Below are 17,566 nucleotides of genomic sequence, written 5' to 3'. Positions count from 1 at the left end.
ATTATGGGAACTGGGAATCCAACAACAGCTGGAAGGCACCACATTTGCAATCCCTGACATAAGTAGAACTGAACTAGATGCGTCAATGGTTTGACTTACTATAAGGCAAGTTTCTGTTCCTAGTTTGGACAGGGGTCAGAATGTTGATATGTTGACCCCAAGTCTGTGCATGCAAAATAGATGCTTTACCACTGACCAACAACACTTCTCTGATCTGCTACCATCCTGCACACAATGTTACATATGCTCCTTTATGCACACATTGTAAGGCAGTGATCATAAGGTAAGCAATCTTTGTATTGGTGGGGCTTTTGACTAAGCAGTTTGAAATCAGTCCCAGCACCCAGCAATGTGTTCTCCACTATGTTTCTTCCTTCCGTTTGCAGAATCCATGACACTCTCTTTAATTCTTTGGTGTGTGACTCAGCACCTGGAAACGGCAACTTTTAATTAAGGCTCAAGAGATTCGTTTGACATGGGTGGAGATCAGATCAACTCTCCATCTAACATTGATGAGAATAACCTGTCTAAACGTTCCCTCCGGATCAAGGAATAGATGCTTCTGGGTAGATGTGCAGGTCTTGTTTCAAGAGCCAAAGGGCAGAGGGATGGAATTCCTCCTGGGATCCGATTCTCATTTGCAGTGCAATTCTAGAAGCAGCTAATGTTGCCTCACTACCTGGATGGATAACCTATTGCTGTCTGATTACTTCGTCTATGAATTACAACAAAACAAAGGTGGTGGCAGGAACAAGCCAGTAGTAAATCACACAGAGTAAGTGAAGTTAACTCTTTATTAGAAAAACAGGATCTGCATAGGGATGCCAGGCCTTAATAAGCACAACAATTCATATTCAGTAGGTTTTGCCCCTATGAGGCAGTTGCAGAGACATTGGAAGGTCCCTGCCTTCCACAGTTGCCTAAGTCCTCTCCTCTCCAGGGTTTCCCCCAAGCAATCTGAGACTGCACCAAGATGCCTGCCTTTGCTCCTCCCACTTCATGCCTCTACTGTTCCTGGGAGATGAGGGGGAAAGGGTCACAGCAGGAAGGAGAGACACCTGTGCCTCTTCACCAGCCTGACTCCTCTCTGTCTCTTGGCCTTTCTCGTCCCCCTCTCCTGCTTCAGCTTCTGCCTCTGGACTTCTCTCTGCCACAGACTTCCCCCCTCTCACAGCCCTGTTACCTCTTCAGCTTTTGACACCTCCTCCTCCCAGTCTTCTCCCTCTGACCACTCATCATAGTCCCACCACCAATTCCCAGGCTCTGAACCTTCTTCCCTTGTGGATTCTCCAGCTGGTTCTTCCCATCATTTCTCTGGGTCCAACCAGTCCATGACAGATGGTTAGATAGGGCACTTTCAGTTGTTGTTGTTGTTTGAGATGGACTAGACCAAGACCGAGAGCTGGACCATAAAGAAGGCTAAAGAAAGTAGAATTGATGCTTTTGAATTATGGTGCTGGAGGAGACTCTTGAGAGTCCCATGGACTGCAAGAAAATCAAACCTATCCATTCTGAAATAAATCAGCCCTGAGTGCTCACTGGAAGGACAGATCATGAAGCTGAGACTCCAGTACTTTGGCCACTTCATGAGAAGAGAAGACTCCCTGGCAAAGACCTTGATGCTGGGAAAGATGGAGGGCACAAGGAGAAGGGGACGACAGAGGACGAGATGGTTGGACAGTGTTCTCAAAGCTACCAGCATGAGTTTGACCAAACTGCGGGAGGCAGTGGAAGACAGGAGTGCCTGGTGTGCTCTGGTCCATGGGGTCACGAAGAGTCGGACACGACTAAACGACTAAACAACAACAACAGACCAAGACCCTGTTAATTCACTCTTGGACACTGGGTCTTTGATTTTAGTATGTTTCAGTAAGGTTTAAGGTCTTAGTCTATAATATGTTAAATATTAAACTGTTTTAATGCAGTATATTTTTAAGAAAATTTGATCTGTTTCTATTATTTTTCAAAACAGGTCAAGTCACCCTGCTTTGTTTGTTTGTAAGCAAATCGATTTGTGCCTTTGGCACAACTAGCACATAAGCACATTTAAGTGTTGCTCCTTTAACAATGTAGAGCTCTGGGCTACTTATGATGTAATTGGGCCAGCCCTGTTCTGTTAAAGGGGCAATGCACCAAAATCAGGTAAGGACAGCAAAATTACAATATCCGATGTTGCTCCTACTTCACAACAGGGGCTCATTTTCAATTTGCAGATAAAAGAGCTGCAAATGTCTAAGCAACAATGGCATAATGATTTGTGGGGCGGAAGAGCTCAACAAGAGTGGGTCATGAGACATAGCAAAACAGCCTGTATGGATGCAAACTGCTACTTTAGCACAAAAGGAAACTGAGGTTGCAACAGTGGCGTAGCGTGGGTTGTCAGCACCCGGGGCAAGGCAAGTAATTTGCGCCCCCTAACCCGTGGATTTTAGCAGGGGGCAGAGAGCTGCGAGTGCGAGTGTGCCCCCCCAGATGTTGCGCCCGGTGCGGCCGCCCCCCCTGCACCCCCCACGCTACGCCACTGGGTTGCAATCCTATGCACACACCTGCGGGAAAGCCCCAAGGAACTCAATGCATAGGGTTACACTGTTAAATGCTTGGGAAAGGATTGCAACAGCATCAAATCTAGGGATGGAGGAGAAAATGTATTTGCATTTATGGACAAAACCTATCTAATGTGCACTTTCTGGGACAATTATGCCACAGGCTTTGAGATGAAAAGGCTTGAGATGGGTAAGCTTATTTAAGCATCGTGTATCCATGCTAGTCAGAAGATAAGTGAATTGCCTAGAATTAGCTTTATGTAAAATCCATATGCCTGTTGTCTTTGTCCACGGAGTTTTCTTGGCAGGGATACTGGAGTGGCTTGCCGGTTCAGTGGTTAGATCAGGGGTCGGCAAACTAAGGCCTGGAGGCCTGATCAGGCCCAATTGCCTTCAGGATCCGGCCCGTGGACTGTCCGTGGATCGGCGTGGGGATTCTGTTCATTTGGGCTGCACCATTTCCCCCCCCTGCACCGTTCCATTCCCCCCCCCACACCATGGTGGCACCTCCTCCCTCCCTCCCTCCCTCCTCCTGGCTACTCCCCGCCCTGCCTAGAAGAGGAAGGGGGCTGGGCTGATCTGGCTGAGCACCATTTTAAGCAGCCCCTCTCCAGAGCCAGCCCTTTTGCGCCACTCATCTTCCCACTACCACCGCCCTGGTGCTCCTGTGGGCCAGAGAGCAGAGCGAACGAGCTCCCTCTGCCACGAGAAGCAGCAGTGGCAGTGGTGCTGGTGGTGGTGGCAACAGCCCCTGGGAAGGTAAGCGCAGTGGCTGGGGCTGGGGTTGGGGGGTTGGGAGGAGGACTACTTGCCCCCTTCGCCTCTCCTTCCAGCTCCCCCCCCCCCGGTGCTGCTTCTCAGGCCCGCCACAAGGTCTGAGGGACAGGGGACTGGCCTGTGGCTCAATTTTTTTGCGAAGCCCTGGGTTAGATGGTCATCTGTATGATCTAGTTGAGATTTCTGAATTTCAAGGGGTTGGACTAGAAGACTATCAGGGTCGCTTCCAACTCTACAATTCTATGATTCAAGCTGTGACCGAGCTATGGAAGCTGACTGAGGTTTAGACTCCTCCTTGAAAGGAACAGACTTTTGAGAACAGTGAGAGCTGAAGAAGAGAGAAAGGGGGACATCAGAGCTGAATCTTTTTTTTTTTACAATCTCTTTAAATATGGTTTGAGACAATGAACTTATACTCCAAAGGCGAGGCAGTGCCAAATGAGAAAATGGAATATTTGAAGGCAGGAATCAAAGGTTATATTTTAAAGAAAAGGAAACTCCCATAAGGTCATGAAAAGGCCAATTTTTTTGTACCAACTTACTTTGTGACGTAAGTACTTGCCCAACTTTTCCATGTTGTTAAAGGTACAGAGTTTGCTCGCCTTTCCCATGTTGACAGGAGAGCTAATGAGACTACTTGTGGAGTAAGGTATTAATTAATCCTGGTCCATTTACTGAGCATTTACTCATGCATACCTTAGCCTATCATGGGTCCCAAAATATGCTAGTTAAACAACAAAAACAAACCACCGGTGTTCACTATGTGTCCTGGGATTTTGGAGTGCCAGTCGTATTTAGTTTAAAAAAGAATTTCCTACAGTTTCCTGACCTTTTCATTCTGTTAATATTACTTCCCCTCTGAGCACCAAGAGTACACACTTAGATGCCAGACCAATAATGGGGCACTTAAAAAGCTACTTTGTTTAAAACCATTCACAAATATTGGGATATGCTCGGAGTGGATTTCGCTCTATTTGCATTTCAGATTACTATTAAAAGGTTATCTGTCTTAAGCTCCCACAAGGAAAGTGGAAGGGATGAGAGGAGCAGAATATGGTTGCAAATGTCTTGCACTTTGAATACCAGTCCACCTGCTACAGAGACACACCATATGCAGGCAAATAGAAGGTGAACTGTCTGGTCTCTCCACCCCCGCCCCACAACTGTTAATTTCTTCCTCTTCTACTTAGGAACAAAGGAATCTGTCCTATACTTAGACAGACTGGTTCATCCAGCTCTGTAAATGTCTTAGGAACCACAATACCTCAAGGACCGTATCTCCCCATATAAACCAACCAGGACTCTGTGATCATCCTCTGAGGCCCTTCTTCATGTGCCTCTTTCACGAGAGGCCCAGAGGGTGGCAACGTGAGAATGGACCTTTTCTGCAGTTGTTCCCCATTTGTTCCCCATGGAGCTTCACCTGGTGCCTTCATTGTACATCTTTAGGCACCAGGCAAAAGTTTTTCTTCTTTGACCAGGCCTCTGATCCCAGACGCAGTACACAACCATCATGATTAGTAGCCATTGTTGCTGTTGTAGTTATTTAGGCAATCTTTCAGAGCATAGCCCTCAGAAGGCAGCTTACATCACCATGAAAATAAAACAACAACAGGAAAAATCAACATTACAAATATGAAATACTTATGTTCAGGTGTTGTTGGACTTCATCTCCAATCATCCTGAACCATTGTCTGTGCTGGCTCAGGCTGCTGGAAGGTGATGTTCAACAACACCGGGAGAACATCAGGTTGGAGAAGATTGGCATAGATCAGGGGTCTGCAAACTTTAAGACAAAAAGAGCCACTTGGACCCGTTTCCGAAGGGAAAAAAACCTGGGAGCCGCAAAACTCGTCATTATAAACATAACTTTTTTGTCACATTTTAAAAAAAATTTCTTTGTTTGGCCCCTCAGAATTACTCCTCCTCATAGAAATGAACGTTAAATTAACAAGTTGCCTTTGTGTGTGTGTGTTCTTCACTCCCCTTCAAAACAGTGACCAGCGTACATGCCCCCTTTCAATGCAGTGACCAGCGTACATGCCCCTTACAATGTAGTAGGCGGGCGGGCGGGAAGGTGACGTCGGGACGGTGCGTGACTAACGCACGCACCACCCCATGCGATGTCACAGCCAGTACAGCGCCCGCCACAGTGGGGAGTGTCGGGACGCACAATGCTCCCCTCGCTAGTATCCGCCCCGGAGCCGCGGCAAGGGTGTAAAAGACCCACATGCGGCTCCGGAGCCGCGGGTTGCAGACCCCTGGCATAGATCGTGGATAGCCTTATAGAGCAGTAGAAAATCAATCCTATTGAATCTGGAGTTATGATTTCCATGGACTTTGTAGTTATTCAGCAAATTACATTCAAAACTGCATTATAAAGGTAAAGGTAAACTGCATTATAACTTCTTGCCTGCTGGCATGAGGAATAACAAGCTAAACCAAAGTTTTGCATTGTAAGAGTGAGCAAACTTCTGTTTTTTCAATAAGCTAGTGGCAATGTTAGGACCCAGACAGACTATGGTTAATCTTAACTATGGTTTATTCAAACAAGTCAATTTCAAGTGATAGTTTATGAAGCTGGCTCCCCACCCACCCACCAGCCACAGCTAGGATTAACCATAATTTAGGTTGTGGACAACATGCTAAACTGTGGTTAATCTAAAACTGGAATGAAAGCATCCAGTCTCTTTCTTACAGTCACAGCGGATAAGGAATGGGGAGGGTGAACATGCTCAGGCAAGAGGGCATGGAGTAAGGTGGTGTGTTGGTGCTGATCTGGAGCAAGGCATGCTCAGGATCCTAGTTAGTGCTCTCCCAGAGATTCTTGATATTTCAGGACCATGGCTAGCAACCTTGCTAGTAGGAGGCAAGTTATTGAAATTGAATTGAAACACTTTATTGTCACTTGTACAACTTGTATACAGTGAGATTACACAAGCAGCCCCCACTCAGCTCTCTTAGTCTTAATTCCCCCCGTTTACTGACGCACACCCACCAAACCCAAAAGTCAGTTGCCCTGTCGTTATCTTTGCATTCAGCAGCCTAACAGCCCATGGATAGAAGCTGTTCTTTACCCTGTTGGTGCGACTAATCATGCTTCTATATCTTCTGCCCGAGGGCAGGAGATCAAGAAAGTGTGAATCATCCCTGATAATTTTCCTCACTCTTCTGAGGCAACGTTCTTCCGCGATGTCATCCAGCAGATTCACAGGACAGCCCATAATATCTTGTGCTGTATTCACCACCTTCTGTAGGCACTTCCTATCAGTTGATGTCAAACCAGCGTACCACACCGTGATGCAGCATGAAATGACACTTTCTATTGTGGACCGGTAGAAGGAGATCATCAGATGTTGGTTGACATCGTTATCACAGCCTGGGACAACTTGTGGCTTGACCAGGGAAGTCCTTCTGGAAAACTCCCTCTTTCTCAAATGCTGCAGCAGGCTCTCTTACAGAGCCCACATCATGTCTGCAGTCTCTTGCCCCTTCTTGGAGATGAAGGTTGGAACAGTGATGACCTGGTTGGTGAACTCCTCCCAGGACCTTCCCATCCTTAGAGGGACATCACTTTGCATCTGAGGAGAGTGGCATTTCCCCAGGTTTTAGCAGATGGGATGAAGGGTCCTTCTCAGAGTTTTTGCTGCTGGAGAAGAGAGTCTCTGAAGTCCATGATGCTGGGGAAGCTTCTAACACTAAACTGTGGCTTATTGTTCCATCCAAATGCAGCCTCATGTCTGCCACCTTAGGTAACCAGGTCTAAAACCACCAGACAGACCAAGCATGGAGATTGACCTGGTTTCTTTTGCTTCCTTTAGCATATGTTTGCTGTACACTTAGAGGGGGGAAATAAATGATTTTCAGTCGTAAATCACTAGCTGGACTAAATTGAACTTGGTAGTCATAAATGTGTGCCCGTAATGCAATTCTGTGGAAGCTTTCGCCGCATTTGCTAATGTTATAACTCCTGGGCTGCCTCTTTTGTATTCGCTGATTCCAATATTGTTAGACTTATAAAGATGCACTTAACATATTAAGCAGAGTTCTGCTTGAAGCTCTGCAGTATAACTTGTAAGCCTGGCATGGCCATATTAGTAATTGGGGTCAATGGGGGAATGTATTTTCTGCTCCAAGTTACTGCCACTTTCTCCCACGTTAAAAATGCAGAGCAGCTCCCAGAGGAGGCAAATCATCCATAATTGAAGGACATTCTGTCTCAGGCTGAGCGAACTGCTCACTCCATTTATGCACTATTGCTGCTTTGAGGAATGAATGTTATCCTTCTTTGTATGCAAATAAAGAGCCAAGGGATTTACAAGGGGGCATCTGTCAAGCCCACAAGAACCCACATCTTTTCCAAGATCCTTGCAAACTCCTGAAACCAGACTCCTGCACTCAGGGCTGGCCCTACAACTAAGAAGGCTGAATCAGCTGTCATTGGCAACAGATGGCAATAACAAGAGAGTGATCCCTGCTGTACAAGTTCCGCAGCCTGCCCCATGCCCTTGGGTGAAGAGCTCTGTCCTGTTGCCAGTGCTGAAGTAAGATTCACTGCCAGCCCCCTTGGCTTTTGCACATGGGCTGCTAGAGGCACCACCTTCGCCGCAGGCAGCAAAATGCCTTGGGCTGACCCAACCCACATCCCCAACATGGCTGGAGTGGATTGTAGAATCCACTGCTGTGTTAGGCCCTGATAAACATGCCTCAAGGTAGCAATGATGTAGCAGCACAGCTGTTTCCAGAGTAGTACCTGCAGGAAAGCCATCAGGTCCTTCTGGGTCTGCTGCTCCAGAAATGTTTCTGCCATGATTTGAACTCTGAAGTTCTGGCACAGATTTTGATTGGAAGAGCATTCTGGAACACGCCTACTGTCTGGTTCACCCTCATTTGTTCAGTTTCCCTGATCAGGGATGGGGAACATGTAGCCACCCAGAATGTGTGTGACACTTCTCAGCTCCTGACTTGCTTTTCAACCTGAACTCCTGCTCTGTCCTATAGTCTTGACTTGCTTCATGGGTTCTCGCTCCTGTTATTTCAGTCTGCTTCCGCCTTTTAACTCAGACTGCTGCCCACCCCCCTGATGCAATTCACAGGAAGCTGGAACATAGGACATAAGTCCCGAGTCAGGCCCTCCTGGCTCAGTACTGTCTGCACTGACTGGTAGCAGCTGTCCAGGACATTCAGAGGTCATTCCCAGTTCTACCTGCAAATGCCAGAGCTTGGACCTTCTGCATGCAAAGCACATGTTTTACCCACTGAGCTGCAGTCCCTCCCCTAGGCAGGCCTTGGGACATGGCCAAACTGAGGCCATGTCCTCTTCCCCAGCCCTTGTTTGGTGACAGCTCAGTGGTTGAACATCTGCTTTACATGCTGAAGGTCCCAGAGTCAATCCCCAGCATCTCCAGGTAGGACTTGGAATGTCTTTGTTGTTCATCTCTTTCTCAGTCGAAAGATGCCATCCCTGTTCTGAACCAGCAAAGTGGATGGATTCTTATCCTAACTAGCCTCAGGGGTGCAAAGTCATCAGAGCAATGAGACAAAGGTTAGGCCTGATGGGAAGGTAAGGAGAGGGGAAACACAGCAAAGGCAAAGGTAGAGGAGGAGGATGGGGAGGAAGGATGTAGAACAGGCTTCCTCAACCTCGGCCCTCCAGATGTTTTTGGCCTACAACTCCCATGATCCCTTGCTAGCAGGACCAGTGGTCAGGGATGATGGGAATTGTAGTCTCAAAACATCTGGAGGGCTGAGATTGAGGAAACCTGATGTAGTAAGTCATGGTCCTCTGCCGTCTGTTGGGGAAGGGCACTGGGCATCAGCAACAAGCCATGCGCTATCACATAGTTCTCATTTGTGCCAATGGTGTTTTGCCTGCCGAGGACAGACCTGTGGCTTCACCTCCTTTATTCAAAGAAAATCTGGGGTATTATTATTATTTCTCTTATTCACAACTTCGCCAGCCACACAGCAGGCTGCGTGGTTCTCCAACAGTCTTGTGCTGAAGCTCCGTCAGCCTCCTGGCTTCTTATCGATGCCTCGTTAATTCCCTACATTAAATATCCAGAAACATAAGTGATGCATTGAGTACATACAACGAGATAATTGTGGGTTTTAAAAACATTTGACTTGGTTGTATGTAAAATTGTGGATTAAAATATGGCGAAATGTGAAGGGTGGGTGATGCTGGGAGATTGGCAGCGTTAGAGGTGGGGAATGTATATTATATATTTATACAAAAAATATTCTAGGGGTTTCATTTTCACCCTCTGCATGCTGCACCAGTGAGGCTGAGTTGTTGATTACTGGGGCCAGATGTCAGACAGCAAGGTTCAAGGCCATGTTAGGGAGGAATGTGTGTATTTTGTCTGGGAGGAAGCAAGATCTGTTTTTCTCAGGCAAAGTGTTACTCCAGAGGTATCAAAAGGAAATGTTTGAAAATCGTTGAACGACTATTATAGAAGAGGATTTGCTCTACTCGACTATTTTGAGGACAGGTTATAACAATGTATAAAAACCATAGCAGAAATTGGTAATTGAACAGGTGATGCGTAGGGAGAAGGGATGAATGTATTTTGAAATGCTAGTTGGAAAATGTATTTTATTGGGGGCAGCAAAGGAGGGAGGAAAATAGAGGGGACATTGGAGGTGGGTGGGAAGTCAACTTTTAAATTTGTATTGAATTTGTATTAATTTGGTGACAACTTGTTAAAAGTTATGGAATATCAATAAAAATAACTGGCAAAAAAAAGTGAATTGGGGAGACACAGAGTGAAGCCAGCAGTTTTTGTTATGCATGTAGAGTTTAAAGCTTGTACACCAGGGGTGTAGAACCTCTGACCCATTAGTCTCTCAGGCCTCCCATTTGGCCCACTAGGATATTTTGGCCGTGCCATGCCAACATGATGTCATATATGATGTCAAGTCTGGGGCAGGGCCAAAACGTGGCAGGTTAAAAACGAGGTCTGCAGGCACTGCCAATCATGTATATACTGCTGAGAAAAGCAAAAGTTAAAGGCAAAAGAATTAAGAACGAACATCAGTGGACCATGGTGAGGGATCATCGGATCATCAGCGCAATGTCACTCGATGTCATAGTGGCATTAGATGATTGACAGGTGGCAGCACCACCTAACCTGTCAAAATTCACCTCTGAGAAACAATTTCTCTGCACCGCTTGTATTCCACCTTGGTTTGGTGGCTTGGAGTAAAGGCTAGGGGCTCTTTCTTGAATTTACATTGCTGTTGCTGCTGCTATTGCTAGTAATAATATTTCTAGCAGGCCTACAAAAGCTCAAGCAGCCTGCTTGGGTCTCTCTTTGCTGCTTTACCACTAAAAACCCAAGGTCTGCAGATGCCCCTGCCCCTTTGATCAATACCTATTTGAAACTGAACAGCTTTGGGGGTTGCAGATCGCTTAAATCTGTCTCTGGTCCTACAAATATCGGCTCCATTCACAGCTTCTGCCATGCCCACTTCTCTGAGGTGCTTCCAGTTTCAAATGAATCCATGGTTTGCACTTTTCTCGTAGTGCTCTGTGGTGGCCGTGACTTCTGGCACCATGTGCTGTCTTCAGCTGTGCATGTAGAAACCGAGTTAGTGGTTAAAAAAGCTTTAATTCAGGCGAGAGCTGGGCATAGATCAGTCACCAAGTTCTCCAGACAGGTGACACCTCTGAGTCAGCTCTCCTGGAGCAGTTCCTCTTAAAGGGGGCAGACATTTAGTTGATGATACATACATTATACCTACCATCAACCAGGCACTGGACATCAGAATTAAGACACCAGCTGTGCCCTTATCCTACTAATCTGAAGACAACGCAGGAAGGAGAGGGAGGGAGACCAGGTGGTGAGGGAAAGTGACATTTAGAAGTGATTTAGTAGTAGGATTAACACCAAGTATCAAAAGGCAGGCGTGAATTAGAGAGAACACTCCAAAGGTTTATAAGAAATGGCAATATTGATTTAAGGGCAGGCAATAAGGCGATACAGTAACACTGTATTTGATGTCCATTTTACACGAAGTCTTCTCAAGGGATATTTCTTTAATAGCAAAATGATGACCGTCTGCTGCGTGTTTAACATTGCGAAGAGTAGAAAGGAATATTGAAACGAAGGACGGAGTAAATCAGAAGGAACGGCAAAAACAAGATAAAACAACACGACTGGAAACGGGCCCATTTATGTGGAATAAATACCACATAAAACAGAGGACACTTCGTCTCAAGTCGGTGCTCCAGCTATGGGCATGCCTTAGTCATCAAACGCCACAGCACTGTTGTTTCTTCAGGGTTTAGATGCGACTCTGCAGAACGACTCCCTTTCTTCTGGCAAACAAGTTGAGAACAGATTGTCTTCTCACAATCAGATTAGGGTAGTCATATCCTAGTCCAGAGATCACCAGCAAGGCACCCAGTAGGGGGCAGAGGAAGCTCTTGAGATCTTCCCCTGGTACCCACACATTCTCTTAACCAGGAGGGGTCAGGGCTGCCGGGGAGTAGGTCCCAGCCAACAAAATGGCTGGGGCATGTTCCACAGGGGGGGGGGGGATGCACTGGGACAACCAATCTCAGTGATCACAGGTAGGAGGAGGAGTTACGCTAAGACCAGACCATGTCATTACAGAGGAGGCAGGTTTAGTCGTTGTCTGAGGACCATCCCTGCCTCCGGGTCTGGTCCTGACCGGATGGATACTAGAATCAGCAAGGGATACCCACATGACCTGAAGGTGCTGCTGTGCAATGCCAAGTCAATGATTCATAAGACCACTGCCATCCATGACTTGATCATGGATGGAGGACTGGACCTGGCATGTGTGACAGAGACTTGGTTGGATGAAGCAGATGGGCCTGTCCTTGCCGCTGCTTGTCCACCAGGTTTCTCTTATGCACAGCAACCCAGGTCATGTGGGCGGGGAGGGGGGGTTGCAGTGATTTTTAGGAAGTCATTAGTTTGCACCAGGCATCCTATTGGGAAGACCCAGTTTTCCGAGTGCATGTTCTGGAAGTTGGGCAATAGGGGCAGTACAGGATTCCTTTTGGTGTACCGACCTCCCCGCTGCACCAAGGATTCCCTGCCCGGGCTGCTTCAGGGTGTGGCGGATGTTCTCCTGGAGACACCTAGCTTGGTTGTCCTAGGGGATTTTAACATCCATACCAACACGACCTTACAAGGGGCCGCTCGGGACTTCGTGGAAAGCATGGCCTCCATGGGGCTGTCCCTGAATAAGTCTGGCCCAACCCATAGCCACAGACATGCCTTGGACCTGGTGTTTACTTCTATGGATGTTGGTGATCTGACACTAAGTAAAAGCGAAACGAAAGAAGTGCCATGGTCAGATCACTTCCTGGTGCAACTGGACTTCTCTGCGACCCATCCCCTCTGCAGGGAGGTGGGACTGATTCGGATGGTCCGCCCCCGCCACTTAATGGATCCAAATGGTTTCCAGAGAGTGGTAGGGGATGCTTTATCCCATGTTTCAGCTGATTCCCTGGTGGCCCGCTGAAATGTGGAGTTAACCAGGGCTATTGACTGTTTGGCTCCGAAGCGCCCTCTCCAATTGCATGGAGCCCGGGCAGCCCCGTGGTTTTCCACGGATCTGAGGGCAATGAAACAATCGTTGAGACTGCTAGAGCGCCGGTGGCGGATAACTCATTCCAAATCTGACCGGACACAGGTTAGAGCTCAACGTCGAGCCTACCAAGTGGCGATAGCGACAGCGAAGAAGACTTTCTTCGCCACCTCTATTGCATCTGCAGAAAACAGCAGCAGGAGAATTTTTCAGGTGGTTCACAATTTAGCGGAACCACCTGTGACATTGGGGCCCAGTACGGGCCACATGATCTCCTGCAATGATTTCGCAAAGTTTTTTGCAGATAAAATCGCTCAGATTCGGGAAGAAGTAGACTCCACCGTGGGAGCAGGGCCAGGGCAGGAGAGTGCTAGAGTCCTGTCTAGTCAAGTTGCGTGGGATCAATTCCAATCTGTTACCTCCGAGGATGTGGACAGGCTGCTTGGACGAGTGAAGCCAACCACCTGTCTCCTGGATCCTTGCCCATCCTGGCTTATAAAAGCTAGCCGGGAAGGACTGGGCGATGGGCTTCGTGGGGTGGTGAATGCTTCCCTCCGTGAGGGAGCCTTCCCAGACCCGCTGAAAGAGGCGGTTATTAAACCGCTTCTTAAAAAACCATCTTTACATGCGGCCATGATGGCCAATTATCGCCCAGTCTCAAATCTTCCATTCTTGGGCAAGGTGATTGAGCGAGTGGTTGCTGAACAACTCCAGGCACACCTGGAAGAAGCGGATCATTTGGATCCCTTCCAGTCGGGATTCAGGCCTCATCATGGGACTGAAACTGCCTTGGTCGCACTGGTTGATGATCTCCGGCGGGCTAGGGACAAAGGTGAGAGCTGTTTCCTAGTTCTGCTGGATCTCTCAGCGGTGTTTGATACCATCAACCATAACATCCTTCTGGACCGTCTTGAGGGGCTGGGAGCTGGGGGCACTGTCATACAGTGGTTCCACTCCTTCCTCCTGGGCCGTGTTCAGAAAGTGGTGGTAGGGGATGAGTGTTCAGACCCCTGGGCTCTCACTTGTGGGGTGCCTCAGGGTTCTGTCCTCTCCCCCATGCTTTTCAACATTTACATGCAGCCACTGGGAGAGATCATCAGGAGGTTCGGGCTGGGTGTTCATCAGTATGTGGATGATACCCAGCTCTACCTCTCTTTTGAATCAGAACCAGTGAAGGCGGTGAAGGTCCTGTGTGAGTGTCTGGAGGCGGTTGGAGGATGGATGGTGGCTAACAGATTGAGGTTGAATCCTGACAAGACAGAAGTACTGTTTTTGGGGGACAGCAGGTGGGCAGGTGTGGAGGATTCCCTGGTCCTGAATGGGGTAACTGTGCCCCTGAAGGACCAGGTGCGCAGCCTGGGAGTCATTTTGGACTCATAGCTGTCCATGGAGGCACAGGTCAAATCTGTGTCCAGGGCAGCTGTTTACCAGCTCCATCTGGTACGCAGGCTGAGACCCTACCTGCCAGTGGATTGTCTCGCCAGAGTGGTGCATGCTCTGGTTATCTCCCGCTTGGACTACTGCAGTGTGCTCTACGTGGGGCTACCTTTGAAGGCGACTCAGAAACTACAACTAATCCAGAACGCGGCAGCTAGACTGGTGACTGGGAGCGGCCGCCGAGACCATATAACACCGGTCTTGAAAGACCTACATTGGCTCTCAGTATGTTTCCGAGCACAATTCAAAGTGTTGGTGCTGACCTTTAAAGCCCTAAACAGCCTCGGTCCAGTATATCTGAAGGAGCGTCTCCTCCCCCATCGTTCTGCCCGGACACTGAGGTCCAGCTCCGAGGGCCTTCTGGCGGTTCCCTCACTGCGAGAGGCCAAGTTACAGGGCAGGGAACCAGGCAGAGGGCCTTCTCGGTAGTGGCGCCCGCCCTGTGGAACACCTTCCCTTCAGATGTCTAAGCGATAAACAACTACCTGACATTCAGAAGACATCTGGGAAGTTTTTAATATGTGACATTTTAGTGTATTTTTCATCTTTGTTGGAAGCTGCCCAGAGTGGCTGGGGAAACCCAGCCAGATGGGCGGGGTACAACTAATAAATTATTATTATTATTATATTATTATATTATATGGTGAGAGAGGTGAAAAACGAAATAGAACTGAAGGAGGAAGTTGGGAGAGAGACACTCTTTCCTACTGCCTTGTTATGTGCAGAGTTGAATAGGATCCAGAATGCAGCAGTCTGATTGGTCCTAGAACAATAGGATCCAGAATGCAGCAGTCTGATTGGTCCTAGAACAATAGGATCCAGAATGCAGCAGTCTGATTGGTCCACATGAGCCACCCAATCCCGCTCCAGGTGGAAGTGAATCCGCAACTTGATTGGCCTCCAGGAGAATCCCGGAATTACCTAGCCAATCACATGGAGCCCATTGTGTAAATAATGTATATAAAGCAGACATTCTGGGGGAACTTCCATTCCTCCTCACCACTATGAGCTGAATAAAGAGCATGAAATCCACTCTCGACTCTGAGTATATTTCATTCCTCTTTCACCTCTATGTGCATTCTCAAGGCTCAGATTAATTATTTTATCCAAATCCCTTGAAAAAGTGATCTATCCAGAGTTCTGCTAGCCTCATCCCTAATCTGCTTCATAATCCTGAGGTTTATGCATTGCATTCCTGTCTCTGCCTGTACATATCTGTTTGGAGCTAACAGGCGGCATTGCTTGGGAATATAGTAACAGGAAATTATTCTGGTTGCCATTTTCTGACACCCCCCCCCAACTTTTCAATATATTTTTTGAGGTGAGGAGACTCTCACCCCCACACCATACATTTAAAGCACACATACTACTCTGTCAGGGTTCCCCCCCCCCAAAACTGAGAATCCTGGAAACTGTTGTTCACCGAGGGTGCTGCCCTCACAGAGCTACAATTCCAGTACCTTTAACAAACTACAGTTCCCAGGATTCTCTTAAAGGGGTATGAATGTGCTTTAAATATATGGTGTAGACATGGCCTCAAATAATCAGACTCTCCTCTCTCCCTCCAAATCTGACAACCAAGCAAAAAAATTCTGCTTTATTTATTTATTTATTTGCTTACACATACAGTATACACGCACCAGTTTGTGTCAACTAGTCCAATGTTGTTGTGGTTTTTTTTGAAAAAAGAATTAACCCACAGGGGTCTGTTTTCTTCCATTCAGTAGGCAACTCTTATTCCTCATTTGGAAAATACGGGCCAGTTGCTGTTCTAGGATTTTGGCACCAAGCAGTGACACACATCAGTAGAATTGCCGCACAAACGGTGGATAATAAAACACAGGCATCCACACTTACTGAGAAGCTGGAGGAAATTGTATGGAGGTCAGGAGAGACCATTTCTTTGTGTTTCCAAGTTGGGAACAAAGTGCTCTTCCTCTCTAACGCAAGGCTTTTTGAAGACAGGCTAAACATGCTGCATTTTCGCAAATTGCTCTTACAATAATGAGAAGCTGAGTCAGACACCGTGTACCTTGGACTAGTTTCCAAAACTGTTGTGAAAATGCTTGCACAAGAGTTTTACACAATGCTCCTACAGTTGAATTCAGCAGCCGTTCTCGTGTGGCCACGTAAGCAGGCAGATGAAACTTGTGATTTAATGTTCACTTTCTCACACATCGCTTGAATGCTTCACGGGCCCAAACAATGGCAGGAAACCATCCCAGTAGCTCCTGGAATTTCTGTGTTAAAGTAGGTTGCCATGCAATAATGTAGCTGGAATGGACTAAATAGCTGCCTGACGCCTACGGATCTTGCTGGACTACAATTCCCATCATCCCATGCTAGATGATGGGGCTGATGGGAGTTGGAATCCAACACCTGGGAGATCGCAGGATCCCCACTGCTGATTTTAACCAACCCATTGAAGTAAATCACCTGCTCGCCATCAGCTCTTCAACAAATCTGTTAGCCAAACTCCAGCAGGGGCCATATGATCTGCATAAAGTTTATTCCAGAGGAAGTGCAACAAAACAACTCTTGCAAGTAAGCCAAGGCACACGGTGTAGGCAGTTGGTGTGTGAGAGAGAGCTTCAGACTGAGGAAGGATACATTCACAATTCTCTGTCCAGGCATTGGGACTCTCCACAGGCAATACACCTCACCCGTTGTATTTTGCACCCACCCTTGAGTGTTTTTTGCCTGGCTTGCATGGATGGAGCATAGAGAGGTGTTATGCACTGAAGTTCTCACCCTGGGCCAGCAGGGGGATACTGTAGATAGTTTTCACTCAGGTCTGCATATGCAAATAAGGAATTGAAAGTGACGTTCAGTGATTGGATAGTTACAGAAAGTTGTTACTGTTGCTTTGTAGTTGAGCTCTATATAAGCAGGCTGACTGAACCCTTCAGTTCAGTTCTGGCCTGTGAATAAACAAGAGCTGTTTGAAGAATGGATGTTTCGTCTGATATGTTCACCCACAACTTAACAAGAGGGTTGTGTGAATGTGGAGAATCTACCTGCTGGTGCAAAAGTGAAATTCACATTTATTGAAATTCACCCATTTGTAGCCCTCGAACAGAAAAAAAAAATGGTTCTCCACTAGTGATGTAGGGAAGAGAATAAGGCCCAAAGAGAAAACCCTCCAGGTTTTCTTCCTGTGGTTTCCAGCAGTCTCTGGTCATGCCTAGGGAGGTGAGCGTGCTTGAGGACTACCACCTTGCATTTTATATTTGACACCTCAC

Source organism: Podarcis bocagei (genome assembly GCF_964188305.1).
Source record: "Podarcis bocagei genome assembly, chromosome: 11".
Lineage (NCBI taxonomy): Eukaryota > Metazoa > Chordata > Lepidosauria > Squamata > Lacertidae > Podarcis > Podarcis bocagei.
This window is presented reverse-complemented; position numbering follows the sequence as displayed.